The following is a 15,688-nucleotide window of genomic DNA, read 5'->3' as shown; positions in this document are numbered from 1 at the left end:
CTGTTTCAGCCCTGACGTTGTGCGGTTGGGTGGGAATCCTGAGCTCTGGAGGCAGGAGTGAGATGATTCTGTTGAGACACCGACCTGGGATCAGGGAGGGGAGGTCTTGTTCAAGGCCACCGAGCAGCAAATGGGTGACAGAATGAAGACTGGAACTCAAGTCCCCTGTTTTGAGCTTGGGCTGGTGAGGGGAAAACCTGAGTCATGTGATGTCAGCTCCAAGGCTTGGAACGAGCCCCTCAGTGAAACCAGCATGGTCCCAGGCCACCTCCAAGGCTCCCCAACACAGGTGGTGAGACCCCGAGGCCAGGCACAGCTCCCCTCCCTCTGGAGTCCCAGCTCTGATTACTGGGCCTCCCTCCCTGTGTACACCCCCCCACCACCACCACCATGCCGGACCTAGGATCCACCAGGACTTTATTCTGCTGTGTTTGCTCCTGGCAGCAGCTGTGGGGCTTGGGTGTCCACCCCACTCACACCCACCTTGGGGGCTGCTCCAAGATGTGGGGTTTCTTGTGGGACTACTGGCCCTGGAAAGGAGAGTCTGGTGAGGGGTAAAGGGCTTCTCTCCCTGACTCCTAGCTCTTTTCCCCTACCAGGTGGGCCCTGTAGACCCTGCTGTTCTTGCAGCCATTCAAGGCATCAGGGAAGGGCTCAGAGGGTCAGGGTGGTGAGGATGATGCACATAAAACACTTGGCACTGCCACTGAGTAGCTGTGTGATCTTAAGCAAGTTACTTAACCTTTCTGTGCCTCTGTTCCATCATGTGGCAGTTGTCCCATGGACCAGAGGCTCATCACTGGGCTTTCTTTCCAAATGACCCATGAACACAGGGAGAGAAGACTGAGCCATGCAGGGTCTGAGGAGAAGGTGGGAGCGCAGGTATGTTGGGTGAGGGGAAGGAAGAGTTCAACACCCAGGAGGCAGGGGCTGCAGAGGAAAAGCACCCAAACCAATGTCAAAAGTCCCCTTTCACGTCCCGGCTCTGCTCTGCCCCTTCCCATATGTGCCCTCTCGGGCAAGATAAACACACTGTGCTTCTATTTCCCCATCTGAAAATTGAGAACCAGGGTCCCAGCCCTGACCCACTCTTGGCCTAGACAGGAAGATAAAACTCGGGGAGGCCCAGGCTCTAGTGTCAGACAAACCTCCACTTGATTCCCTGCTTCGGCACTTCCCAGCTGTGTGACCTGGGTGAAGGCACATCATCTCCCTGGGCTGGGCTCATCTAGAAGGGAAGGATGCTAATCACACCAGCCAGGCAGACGCCGGTGAGGGTGGTGAGGATGATGCACATAAAACACTTGGCACTGCCACTGAGTAGCTGCGTGATCTTAGGCAAGTTACTTAGCCTCTCTGTGCCTCCATTCCATCATCTATAGCATGAGGAAATTAATGCAAACTTTTAAGACTCTTTAGAGGATTCAACGAGCCATTTTGTATAAAGCACTTCAAACAGGGCCTGGCATGGAGTAAGACACTGGGTTTTAGTGTAGCACAGGGCCTGGCCCATGGGAAGCTCTTCAGAAATCTTAGTTGTCATTCATAAATGCAAGGAATGGTTGCCATCAACAAGAAAAGAAGGGTTGAAGGAGAGGTGGGGGAAGAGGCTAAAGGTCAGGAGAGGCTTTGGTTGGAGCTTGGGAAGTAAAGGTGTGTGTGAGAGGGGAAGGGGGTGCAAGGTGGGGAGGGCGCTTAGAGCCACAGTGGAAAGGACCTGGCAACCCAGAGATATGAGTTGGAGGAAAGTTCAGGCCAAAAATCAGAAACCTTAGGGAGCCAGCCAAGTGGTCCCCAGGTCAGAAAGTGGGCAGACCCCCAGTCTGAAGACTCCAGGGTAGGCCTTATCTCCCAGGCCAGGCAGGTGGGGCCCTGCCCAGGTGCCCCTCATGCATGGGATCCCTCGCCCTGCACTACAGCGGGCACCTCCAGTGGGCTCATCATCCCGCTCATTATCCAGCCTCTCTATGAAGAGGACCCAGAGACAAGACAACCCCCGGGCTGAGCCCTAGAACAAGCCCCTCCAGGTGCCCGGGTGAGGTGGCAGGCCCTGGGGTGGAAATAAATCAAGTGGCAAAGGCTCAGGGAACCTGAGGGGCTAGGGCTGAGCAGACACACCAGGCTCCCCAGGAGCCCCGAGCTCTCAGGCCGATATGGAGACCCATGGGGTCTCAGTCACCATTGGCCATGCTGCCCCTCATATGGAATCCTCCCCGGGCAAAGGATGCACCCAGAAACACATGCCTACCTACTACTTACATTTTCTTGTACTATCTGATTTGTACCAATGAATATATGCAGAATATATATTTCTGTTCCCCCTCCTCTCTCTTCTGCCTCAGTTCTGGTCTGGGTCCCAAACAAGGTGTGCCAGTTTGGATATATTATGCCCTCCAGAAAGAGCCGTGTTCCTTAAAGCAATCCTGTAGGGGCAGATGTATTAGTGTTGATTAGGTTGGAACCTATTGGTTCAGCGTTTCCATGGAGATGTGACTCAATTCACCGTGGGTGAGACCTTCCATTGGATTATTTCTATGGAGGTGCTGCCCCACCCATTCAGGGTGGGTCTTTATTGGATCACTGGAGTACTTTAAAAAGAGCCTCACAGGCCCAGACACAGAGCAGCTAAGAGTGACATTTTGGAGAGCAACCGAGCGTGACATTTTGAAGAGGAGCTGCAGCTAAGAGAGGACAAAACGCCCCAAGAGCAACGTTTTGGAGAACACCATTTTGAAATGCAAACTGGGAGCAAGTGGATGCCATCCATGTGCCTTCCCAGCTAATAGAGGTTTTCCAGATGCCAATGGCCATCCTCTAGAGAAGATACCCTATTGTTGATGCCTTACCTTGGATACTTTATGGCCTTAAGACTGTAACTTTGTAACCAAATAAACCCCCTTTATAAAAGCCAATCCATTTCTGGTGTTTTGCAAAATGGCAGCATTAGCGAACCAGAATACAAGGCTATTTGGATGATTGGTTCACTGATTGCAATAGCCCCCCATTTCACTCTGAGTAAAAGCCAGAGCCCTTGCAACCGCCTATAAGGGCCTCATGATCCCACCCATCTCTTCTCTGATCTCTCTCCTACTCTTCTGCCTGGCTCCCCGGCTGCCCCTCAAACACACCAGGCACTTGTCCCTCAGGGCCTCTGCACCTGCTGTTCTGTCTGCCTGAAACACTCCCCTCGCAACTCTTCAAATGACTAGCTCCCTTTTTTCTCATTCAGGCCTCATCTCTTTATAAATGACTTCTTCCCTCTAGGGTTCTGAGAAACTGTCCCACCCCATTACCACCTCCACTGAAGACCTTGTGCGTGCAACCCTGGGGTCTAGACGCCAGTCCCAGCCTCTTGCTTGTTCTACACATCCCAGGCTCTTTCCAAAGCCCCAGAGTCATCTCCAGACCTCAAGCCTCCACCCTACCTATTTGCACAGCAGGACTCTGTTGGCAATGCTGCTATGAACAGCTGCCACCTCCTTCTGTGTTTCTGCATTGAGCAGAGGGGACTACAGGATTAGGGGGTGATCACTGAGATGTGGGAGTCATGGTCCTTGCCCACGGAGGCAGCCACCTAGCTGGGAGGACTGGACAGACAAGGAAAACCAGAGAGAACAAGGCAAAGCAGGACAGAGTTTGAAACCTGCTGGGAGACCTTGGAAGCCATGTTCTGGCCTTTATTTCTTCACCTGGGGAATAGGCATAGCAATCCCTTCTTCACAGAGAAAGAAGGAGCATGAACGTGTGCTCTGGGGTCCAGGGGGTGCTATCAGTCATAAAGCAAAGGTCATAAAGCAAAGATTGTCGACAGGCCTGGGGGTGAGAGGGTGAGGACAGACGAGCACTTCTTGGGATATGGTTGACATATTGTTTCTACCTGCTCACCCAGTCCTCCTTTTAAAATAGAATTACCTGGCGTTTCCTTTGGAGAATCATCTGCCCTCTCTCTCTGAGGCTGACACCCCTCCATAGTGTGCACATGAAACACTGAGAGTCAGTCCTGGACTTCCTGTCAGGAGTGTCTCTTTCTCTCTCTCTCTCTCTGCAGGGGTCATTTAGGTGGCAGGATGTGACCCTGTGTCTGCTGGGGGCTGCCTTTGAGGGAAGACCCCGCCTAAGACTAGAGCCAATGCCTGGGAAAGCAGAGTGAGAATTGGAGAGGGAGACAAGAGTCTTTATTATTGACTTTGAGCTCCTGGATCCAGCCATTCCTGAAGAAAATCACTTCTGAAATGCTCAGTTTCACAAGCTGATCTTCTCATCTCTCTCCCCTCTCTCTCCTTTTCCCTCTCCCCTCCTCTCTTCCTCCTCCTTTTCCTCCTTCTTCTTTTTTGCTTAGACTAGTCAACATTGGTGTTTCTGCCACTTGCAGTCCATGTCTCTTCCCTCCAGTTTCATCTACTCTTCAAAATCTATTTTCCAATGTCAAAAATCACAGACTGTACAAAAAAATCATGATAAGTGTTCTTGTTTGCTAATGCTGCCATTACGCAAAATACCAGTAATGGATTAGCTTTTAAAAAGGGGTTTTATTTGATTACAAATTTATAGTTCTAAAACTATAAAAGTTTCCAAACCAAGGCATAAACACGAGTATACCTTCACTGTAGAAAGACCATTATTGTCCGGAAAACCTCTGTTAGTTTGGAAGGCATGTGGCTGGTGTCTGCTTGCTCTCAGGTTGCGTTTCAAAATGGCATTCTTCAAAATGCCCCTAGGCTTAGCTTCTCAGGGCAAACTCTGGGCTAGTAGCTCCAAAGGATCAGCAAAAGTCTGCTTTCAACAGCCATCTCCAAAATGTCTCTGTAAGCTACAGCAGTGAGCTCCTTCTGTCTGAGCTCTTATTGGGCTCCAGTAAACTAATCAAGACCCATACTGAATGGGCAGGGCCACACATCCATGAAAATAATCTTATCAAAGGTATTACCCACACTTGGGTAGGCCACATCTCCATGGAAGCAACCTAATCCAAAGGTTCCAGCTTAATCAACACTAATACGTCTGCCCCCACAAGACTGCATTTAAGAACATGGCATTTTGGGGGACATAATACATCCAAACAGGCACAATCAGTCAGTGTCGTAGAGTAGAAAATATGAATGGAGAGACAAAAAGTATGAAAACAGTAGATGCTCAGTCAGTATTTACTGAGCACCAATTATGTCCCAGGCACTGTTCTTCATGAAGCTTATACTGAATGGCATAAAATTCAATTAGTAACTTAACTTTACTCAAATGCTTATATGTGCCAAGCTCTATTCAACAATTGCCTCATTTAATCCTCACAACAACCATAGCTGTCGGTATCATTATTTGCATTCATTTTATTCAAAGGAGGAAAGTGAGGCCCAGAAAAGTTAAGTGACTAAGTGACCTTCCCAAGGTCACACAGCTAGTAAGTGATTGCTCTGGGACTTGAACTGGTTTTCTTAACCACTGTACCATACTGCTTATTATAGCAACTGGTATTTACTGAGCCTTCTCTACATGCCAGGCACTGTTCTAAACTCATGTACTCCTCAAAACAATCCATTTTTTTTCTGAGGAAACCAAGATTAAATAACAGCGGCAGAACTGGGATTTGAACCCAGACCACATGGCTCCAGGGCCCTCACCCTTAACCACTACCTCTAATGAATGAACAAAGGGGCCAGAAAATAGAAGCAAGGCCCAGAAGTCAAGGACAGCTCATCCAAGAGGCCCAGTCCTGGGTCCAGGTGTCCAGATAGTGCCGAGTTTCAATCTTGATAAAGAAAGCATCTTTCCCGTATTCATTCTGAGAGTGTGATAAACTCTGTTTCCTCCACCCCACAGCCCAACAGCTTTGTGCTCCCTGGTACTGAGGATCCTTTGGCTAGCAGGAGCCAAAAGAACACAGGGAATAGAAAGCCACATGACCCAGTAGAGGAGAGAGAGGGGCAGATTAGAGAAGTGACCTTGCTGCCTGTGAGGGAACGGGACAGAACTAAGAGGTAGGTCAGGCCTTGCCTCCCTATCCCCAAGCCCCCATCCTGGCTCACCAACACCTATCTCTGCAAGTGACAGATCTTGTGGGTAAACTGGCCTCCACTTGCCAGGACCCCCTTGCAGAGCTGGATGATCAGGATCTCAGGGACCGCTACTGTCCTTGCTGGTTTGAGCCATGGAATATACCTCTTCCACCTGCTACTAGAAGAGGAGAGCAGAGTGGGCTCAGCCAAACTCAGAGGCAGCAAAGTTTTACTGACCATCCTCCTACCTCATTCTGCCTCCCTTAGAGGCAACACAAACAGCCCTGAAACATGTTGGATTGCCATGAAAGGTACAAAGGACATGGGACTCTGTGTGAGGAGAGGGCAATTCCTGAGGAGAATCCTAGGTGGCTTCCTGCAAGAGAGAGTCTCTGACCTGAATCTGGCCAAGAAGTTGGGGGACCCAGGTTCTAGCCCTAGCATTGCCTCAAAACAACTGTATGACCACCAGCAAGTCTTTTCTTTTTGCATCTCAGTTCCTGTATCTGTAAAATGGTAATGATGACTCTATTTGCCTGATGGGGCTTTGGAGAGGGTCCAATCTGATGGATGACTGAATGGTGGAAACTTTGGAAAGTAGAAAGACCACAATAATGTGCAGGGCTACTCCTGAGAATCAGTGGAATTCTGACAAGGAGAAATATCACAGGGACAAATGAGAGGGAAATGTATGGTGTGAAGTGAAGCCATTTTCCACACTATAATTCATGAACATTTAGTGAGCATCTACTGTGGGCCAGGAACCAGCTGTACGGTGAAGGGAGCAAAAAACACTCAGGCTAAGGTGCAGTGGCTGCGGTCCTGGAACACCATACTGAAGAATGTGGAATCTGTCAAATGGACAATGGGGAGCCAGGCAATGTTGGGAAGGTGGTGACAGAAGAGGTCTTCCCGCAGGACAACTGCAGGAAACCCCTGGGGTATGGCACAACTTCTCCACCCAGCAGGCCAGCAGCTTCCAACTATGGGGGTGTATGGGGGGGGCAGGAGGGAGCTAAACAGAAGACAGGACACGCTAGGCCTCCCTACCCAGCCGCCCATGGTTAGTCAGCCCACCTTCAACCCCGCTTTCTACCTCCAGCCCCTCTAGCTTGCGGTCGCCTGCCCTCACCCCGAAACTCCCTTGCAGCCAGCCCTCTAACCCTGTCTTACTCTCTCTCCCTCTCCTCCTATCCTGCCTCGCTACACCGCTAGGTTCCCAAATGCTTCCGCCCACGGCCCGGCAGTAGCTTCCGGCGCGAAGATGTGACGTCATCCACGAGCGTGCAACGGCCGTCGGTCCAAGTCGGGGCACTGGGCGCTTGAAGCCTTCACTGCTTCCTGTGAGTGTCGCACGAACATCCTCGCCGGCATGCTGGGAGTTGTAGTTCTCGGGATGGACTCTCGCCTTAGCCCTCAACTGAAGTCTCTGACCCGAGGCAGGACGAAAGAGCCCCAGATGCTTCTACTCCTGAGTCTCCGGAATGCGCAGTTTGAATTTGGGAAATTTGATTTAACTCTGTGGACACAACTTGTGCATAATTTGCAAAGGCCCCTCTGCTGTCCAAGACAGTAGGCATCTTTGATACAAAGGTTATAAGGTAAGTTCTTGTCTTTCAGGGTCATCCTGGGTGGAGATCTATTGGAAGGGAAAGGCCGTTTTGGCGCCTGTATCCATTGCTTGTCCACCATCAGGCTGCTAGGAAGCATCAGCTTTTCTTTTTCTTGTGTTTTAGATCTGTAACACCACCTCTGTGTCCTACCCTCCAGCCTCACCAACTGCTAATCAGCCTTCAGGAGGCCCTACCTACCCCACCCCACCCCCACTTCCTCCCCATCCCAAGAGACGATCAGGCTGACTTCCCCCAACCCCAGCACTTTCTGTTTACCAGTCAAAAGTGTATGAATTTCCTTCCACGAATTTAGAAAATGGTCTGAGCACTGGCAGAGGGGCCCATGTGGTTCTTGAGTCCTCTGCCATTCACGTATTCTCTCAAAATCCACTGTCATGTCCAGTCATCAGTTCTCAATCCCAGGCTCACCCCTGTGGCATCCTCATTCCTGCCCACATAGCCCCTTGAGGTCTGCTGGCTCACTTTGTCACTTTCCCATCATATTTGGGGCCACACTGGAAGCCAGGAAGCTTGGTAAAATGTCTGTCCCCATCTGTCCTGACCCCCTTTCTCCACAGTCATTCCCTGGCTGAGGTCTTGTCCTCTCCATTGGGTATCTGCCCAAGAGGAGGGTAAGGGCCCCCTACTCTCCATAATCATAGTCATAATCCTCAGCTCCCTAGCACCCTTACATTACCCTGCCTTTCAGAGAGTGGTAAGGGATTAGAATAGATAACTGGACTTATCAACTCATTTATATGAAATAAAATATAGCCACATCACTTCTGAGATTAACCTCTAACAAGAAGACCGTGGCTTCTGTCTTGCCCACCATCTCTTATCCTCACTCTTTCAGAGTCCTTGCTCTGGGGGAAGCTAGCTGCCTTGGGAGGAGCTTGAGGGAGAGCTCCACGTGGCAAGGAGCTGATGCCTTCAGCCAACAGCCAGCAAGGACCTGAGTCCTGCCAGCAATCATGTGAGTGAGTGTCCACACAGATCCCGTCCCCACCCCGAGTTCTGCAGCGCTAGCCAGCACCTGGATTGTAGTGTTGGGAGCGAGCCCCGAGTCAGAGGCACCCAGCTCAACCAGACCTAGATTCCTGACCCACAGGAATGGTGAGATAATAAATGTTTGGTGTTTTAAGCCTCTACATTTTGGGGTAATTTGTTACACAGCAGTAGATAACCAATACATACCAAATGTTTTTATATACTTAGTGCCTTGTAATCATGCCTATCTCAGTTCAAATGCCATCTCCTGAAAGAAGCATTTCCTGACCCCTCCCCTTGGCCATCAGTTACTCTCAATCGAATCATTTTATTTTTCTTCCTAGCATTATTCAGTCAGTCAAGATTTATTTGTGTAGTATATTAGATTTATTTATTTATAATAAATATGTTTGAAGCATTGCTATGTTCAGGCACTGGGGGTTCAGTGGTGAACAAATCAGACAATAAAACAAATAAGTAAAATATATAGTATGTCAGGTGGCACTAGGTGGTCTGAAGGAAATAAACAAATTTCAGCATGACTCACTCCTTCTCTCCTTTACCTAAATGTCCCCTTCTCAGTAAGACCTTCCTTAACCAAGGCATTTTGAAGTGCACAAACCATGCTGAAAGTACTGCTTATTTGCTTATTCACTTGGAATTGTCTGTTCCCACTAGAATGTAGGCTCCACAAGGAAAGGACAATGTCTACCCAGTTGACCGCTGTTCTATAGCCTTTAGAATAGTCCCTGGCCTCTGGTAGGTGCTCAATAAATATTCATTGGATGCATTAATAATTATTGCCCCAAATGGTAAAAAAAAAAAAAAATACCCTCCAAAACAGTTTTCCAGAAAAGAGAGAACAGGATGAGGTTGCCCAGAGCAAATGTGAGCATTCCATGATGTGATTGAAAACAAACATTAATTTTATAACAGGGGTTTTGCAAAAGTTGGAAGAAGGCCAAGTTCAGTCAGGAGGCCAGCCAGCCAACCAAGCTTGGGGATTATCTTGTAATTCTAGCACAATAACTGCTTTTGTGATCAGAAAAGAAAAGCAGACTCTATTTCACAAAGAAAAGAAAGAGTTCCTGGTTGACAGAGACCTGCTTCTGGTTCCAGAGCTTGGGGAGTTGTCTGTCAGGGCTGGCTGAGAGTGCAGGAACTCAGGGGCTGGGGTGCTCCCACTGGGGCCTTCTCTTTGCTTACTCCCCCCAGGACTCCCTGAAGGCCATAGAGTTCTCTAGAAAGCTTGGATGTGGGTATCAGCACACCTGGGCTGCTCTTGACTCAGCCAGTGACTAGCTGTGCACCTGTGATCCGGGTCCTTTCCCTCCTGCAGGGCTTTGGTAAACATTGAGTGAGATCATAATCATGTGGTTTTCTCATGTTTTTATATACAAACCGAGGTGGACTTTCCCTCACACTTCCTTTTACACTCATCCCATTTCTGGGGGGGTCGCAGAGCTGTCATTGCTACAGTTCCATTTTGAGGTCAGCAGCCCAAGGGACTCAAGGCACACAGAGATTCGTAATGATGCAAAAGCAACGTGGGGGTGGGGGACAAACTTGAAAATGTTCCCCCAATTGAAGAAGAGGCAACTTGGAGAGAAAGACAAAGAGACCTTAGAAGTGATGAGTCCCTGAGAAACCGCTGCATGCCCTGATCTCTCCAAATGTTTGGCAACATCTGAGGATAGAGGGGATTGTACCCCCTTTTCCAGGTGGGCAGACCCCAGAGATGCCCCTACACTCTGTTGTAACCTGGGGGCTGTGGGTGGCCCAGAGGACACAGATGAAAGCAGGGCCTGTGTGGGTTGAGAGTAAAGAGCAAACAGGAAGGAGGGCATCTTCGCAGATGCTGGGATGCCAAAACGATGGCATCGGGGCTAGGAGGATTCTGCACCCCATCCTAACTCTACCCAGCAACCCTGGGGAAAGGGAGAAGGAAGCCTCAAACTGACCCCCAGTGAACACCTGCCACCTGGCAGAGGAGCAGGGAAGTGGAAATTAAGTTAGACAGTAGAGTCGCATTTCTCGCCTTGTTTGAATCAAGTGTTTGCTATGCACTTCACACCATTAACCTCACTTTGTCACCATAAGGGCCCTATGCTGATGGTTATTCGCATTCCCCATTTCACACATGGGGAAACTGAGGCATGTAAGGGTCAAATACCTGGCCCAAGGTCACACAGATCGTAAGTAAACAGAGTGGGGATTTGAACTCATGCAGTCTGGGTCCAGGGCCCATGCAAATTAACCACTACTCCATACCTCTTTTAAGTCCTTTTTAGATGCCAAGTACCCTGCTAAGTGCTTGAAAAACAATTTTCTTATGTTTTCAAAATCTTCCTGAGGGGTGGGTGTTATCTTCATCTCCCATTTACAGATGAGGAAATTGCCCTGTCCAAGGTCATAGTCAAGTTTGCAGACAGAATCCAGATTCAGGTAGGGGGACTCTAAAGCTGTTCTAGTTATGATTGCTGTGTGACAAACCACCCCCCAAGGTGTCAAACAACCATTTTAATGTGCTTCCAGATTCTGTGGGTCAGGAATTGGCACTCGGCACGGTGTGGATGCCTTGTCTCAGCTCCACAGTGTGAAGGGCCTTGTCTGGGCGGACTGAGCAGCTGGGTGTGACTTGCCAGCTGGGGCTTAGAATCAACTGCAGGTCCCAGTCCCCCTCACATCTGGGGGTTGGTGATGGCTTCTGGCTGGGACCTCAGCTGAGCCAAAGGCCGGAACACCAGTCACATGTGGCCTTTCCAGTGTGTGCTGGTTTGGACTCCTCACAGAATGGCGGCTGGATTCCAAGAACCCCCGCAAGCAAGGTGGATGGGCATGGCAATGTATGATGGCCCCACTTCTACTGTTCTCTCTCTCAGTCGAGGCAATCATAGAGGTCCTTCCATATTCAAAAGGAAGGGACACAGCCCCCTTCCCCCCATGGTCCGTCTTCCTCCTTTGATGGATGGATGTCAAGGTCACACTAACAACAGCAGGGCAGATGGGAGCTCCTGGTGTGGCCATCTTTGTTAGATGCAATAGGCCACAAAAGCCCGCTGCATCAGTGGTCCTCAAAGTTCGCCTCACGTTAGAATCACTTGGGGACCTTTTAGAAGTCCAGATACCCAGACTGCACCCCTGGCCAATTAAATCAGCGTCTCGGGTCCAGGCATCCGGGTGATTCCAATCTGCAGCCACGACCTTCCCTCAATGTTGTGGTCTGAAGCAGTAGGTACCCCAGAAAGACATGTTTTAAATCTAATCCGTTCCTGTGGGTGTGAACTCATTGTCAGTAGGACCTTAGGATGAGGCAGCTTCTGTTAAGGGGTGGCCCACCTCAATCAGAGTACCTCTTAATCCTGTTATTGGAGTCCTTTATAAGCTGAATGAAATTCAGACAGACAGAGAGAAAGCCAAGGAAGGAAGAAGCTGAACATCAGTGGAACCTGGAGGAGAAGGGAGAGACCAGGAGACGCTACCATGTGCCTTGCCCTGTGACCAGCTAGAGACCCAGAGGTGCCAGCAGCCAGCCCCAGCACTTCAGAGTCTATCGGAAGAAAACATCGCCTTGATGACGCCTTGATTTGTACTTTTTCCCAGTCTCAAACCATGAGCGAATAAATCCTCGTTGTTTAACCTGGCCTATTTCATGATATTTGCTTGAGCAGCCAAGGAAAACAAAAACCCTCAGGTCAGCTCAGCAAGGCAGCTGGCACAATGTCTGGCTCGTAACCAGCCAGCCCTTCCCCAAGGTATACACTTATCGTAAGTCATTGTAGGTAGTGCACAGGTGAACTTAATGTTATAGCTACATGTTCCTTTTTACCTTTTTTTTTTTTTTTTTAATAATCTTTTAATAGCCTTTATTCTTTAGAGCAATTTTAGGTTTACAGAAAAATTGCCAAGAAAGTACAGGGTTCCTGTATACCCCCGTAGAGCGTCACAAGTTCCAAACAGCAACAACACAGCTTCTGACACCAACTGCAAATACTGCAGTAACTCAGTCTGATTCTATTCTGACTCTTAACTATGGGGAGTCAGGCCGGACGGCACAGGTTATGATCGATCCCCTACAAGATGGCCCTTTGGGCACCAGTCGCAAGCTTGGGGGCCCAGGCCCACAAATTCAGGACTCCCACCTTCCCATGGGTTTGATAATTTGCTAGAATGACTCCCAGAATTCACTGAAAATGCTATACTTATGAATATAGTTTTATTATTGTAAGAGGATACCAATAAGAAGGCAAAAATGGTACACAAAGGGCAAGGTCCAAGAGGGACTGAAGTAGGCGAGCTTGCCTGTCCTCTCCATGAGGAGTCAGAGGATGTGTCTTCTCCATCGTAGAGCCTTTCTGGAGCTTGGAGTGTCCTGAGTTGATGCAGGATTCCATTACCAGGAAAGATTAATAGAATGAACGTCCATGTGTTGAACTCAATCCCCTCCCTGAGGTTGGGGTGGTGGGCCGGTGGGAGGAGGCCCAAAGCCCCAAACCTCTCATCACACCTTCAGTCTCTCTGGTGTGCAGGCCCCACCTTGTCACCATCAGGTGTGGTCCTGGGCCCCCCAAAAGACACGTTCATCACAGGGAATTCCAAAGCTGCAGAGGTTGCTTCCCCAAGAACAGGGGACAAAGACCAGCCAAGTTTTTCATTGTACTAACCCCCCCCTTTCCCCACCCAGTTTCTTCTGTCATTAACATCTTTCTTTAATGTAGTGCATTTGTTACACGGATGAACCAAGATCGATATGTTATTAACCAAAGGCCCTAGCTTCCATTAGTGATCACTCTTCGTGGTGGTGTTGGGGTGGTTTTTTGTTTGGTTTTGTTTTAAATTTTTACTGTGGTAACATATACAACATAAAATTTCCCATTTGAATCCCTTTCCAGCATACAATTCCTGACGTTAATTACATTCCCACCTGCCCCATCATCTGTTACCAAAACTTCCATCACCCCACATGGGAACTCTGCACCCATTAAGCATTAATTCCCCATTCCCCGCCCTACAGTTATCTTTTAATTATGGCAGGTGATTGTAATTTCCATTTTTGGTAGTTATATAGTTTCCTTTTTAAATACATTTGAGTAAAAAAGTTGCGGAAATTTTTTAAATGCTAAGGGAATAATGTCATCCCTTGACGTCACATATGACAGAAATCCTGAAAGTGCTATGTGAAAGGTGGAGTTGGGGAAGCCCCGAGACAGATAACCAATAATGGTAGTTATGACAATTACTGTTAGTAGCATTACCTTTAAGAAGTGCTAGTTGAAAATCAACTTTGGATGAGTCTGAAGTTAATATATATATATATATATATATATATATATATATGTGTGTGTGTATATATATCTGAGAGTGGGTCTTTGAGAAAGGGCGGGTGGAGGAGGATATGGACCAGGATGTTTGCAAAACAAATAAACGGCCTCATAGTGAGTGTCCCAATTCTCTGCAGGGAGCTGGGAATCCTTAGAATTGTGGAAACCTGACGGGGGCATTTTCGTAAGCCCCAGAGGGGAAAGGCAGCAGTATGTTGGGGAAACAGTATGTCCAACCAGGAGAAGAAAAAGAAAGGGTTTAGGAAAAGAAGGAGGGTGAAACAAAAGCAGGCGTTCTGGAGGGGAGCTGTGTTCTTGCCCTACTGGGTCCCCAGTCCTCTGTGTGACCTCAAGCCAGTCCCTAACATGCTCAGGTCTTGATGTCCCTGTCTGCAAAGTAGGAGAGCTGGGCTCTAACCCCAGGGATTCTTGCAGACCCAAGTGTTCTGTGATTCTGAGAATTGCCTTAACGGAACAGCCACTTAAAGGCCTCCCAGCCACAGGCTGTACCGGGGCAGGGCAGGACCAGGGAAGGCCAATCGGAGGCCAGGATGGAGGGGTGGGTGTGGGGCCTCCTGGCAAGTGTCAAAGGACCCAGCAAACAGGGAGTGGCCACCTCTAGCCAGGGACACAGCACTTCCCAACCCTCGTTCTCTTCTTTGAAGTAGACAGAGGAGAAACTCATCTCCCCATTTGACAGGTGAGGAAACTGAGGCTCAGAAGGAGCAATTGACCAGGAATTAACTAGAATCTAGGAGTCCCCCATTGTCATTACATGTTTCTAAACTCAGGCACGAGTGAAAAGGAAAGAGCCCAGGCTTTGAAAATCACAAAGGCCAGAGTTCATAATGCCAGGTCCTACAGGTCCTACAGGTCCAGTGTGACCTTGGGCAAGTTACTTAACCTCTCTGAGCCTCAGTTTTCTGGTTTGTAAAATGAGAACCGTGACAGTATATCCTATTGGGGTGAGTGAGGGTTAAATAGAGCAATGCCTATAGAACACCTGGCCTGGAGTGGGATCTCAGTACACAGGAGCTTCTGCGATGGTTTTCTGATGTTGACACCCCAGATTGCTGAGGCTGACACACACACCAGCTTCTGAGGCTGACAAAACACTGCTGGGTTGAGCAAGCCCGCTGCCCAGGGTTGCTCCTGACATTTGCCTCCCAGGTTCAAAAACTGACAGTGGCCCTAAGGCCTAATTCCAGTCATACCAGGACCCCACTTGTCCCTCCTCACAGTCCATGCTTTCAGCTTGGCCCTGGGAATACATTAGGCATCCAATAAACATTTGTTGAATGAGCAAAATAATTGGTCTGGACAGAAGAGTTCAGGGGCAAAGCTGAAGGAGCTATTGGCCAAAATGACTGTGAGACTCTGGGCACAGGTGTGCTGTGTGAGTGCAGAGGAGAGATCTGCCCAGGGTGGGGGTGAGGAGATGGGTGGTGGAGGGAAGTCGGGGAAAATGTTGAAGAGAAGGAGGCATTTGAACTGAGCCTTGAAGGATGGGATGGGAGCAAGGGCATCTCAGACAGACCAGAAAACAGAAGCAAGTTCAGGGGAGGAGGGAGAAAGAGGTTTCAGCTCACATTAGTGGAATTAGGCAACCTTCAAAGGTAGTGAGTTCTCCATCCCTAGGGGTAATCAAACAAGCAGAGGTGATCCTAGCATGGGGTGGGGTGGGGTTGGGGTAGATGCCTTTTTGTGTGTCTATTTTAAGCTGGACTCAAGGGAGGGGGATGGGTAGATGTCTCCAAAGGTCCAAGCTGGCCTT

At 49.0% G+C, this 15,688-nt stretch overlaps 1 long non-coding RNA gene across 2 annotated transcripts; it reads left to right on the top strand.

The window, feature by feature from the left end:
• Positions 1-7,309: 7,309 nt before the first annotated feature.
• LOC119518254 lies at positions 7,310-12,232 on the top strand. Of its 2 annotated transcripts, none has more exons than XR_005213695.1 (3): positions 7,310-7,591; positions 8,460-8,583; positions 11,994-12,232. It is a non-coding gene; the product is annotated as an uncharacterized LOC119518254 (long non-coding RNA). The 2 variants fall into 2 exon arrangements; XR_005213694.1 differs by having other exon boundaries at positions 7,314-7,591; positions 8,460-8,579.
• Positions 12,233-15,688: the final 3,456 nt, after the last annotated feature.

Source organism: Choloepus didactylus, chromosome 21, assembly GCF_015220235.1.
Source record: "Choloepus didactylus isolate mChoDid1 chromosome 21, mChoDid1.pri, whole genome shotgun sequence".
Taxonomy (NCBI): domain Eukaryota; kingdom Metazoa; phylum Chordata; class Mammalia; order Pilosa; family Megalonychidae; genus Choloepus; species Choloepus didactylus.
This window is presented reverse-complemented; position numbering and strand designations above follow the sequence as displayed.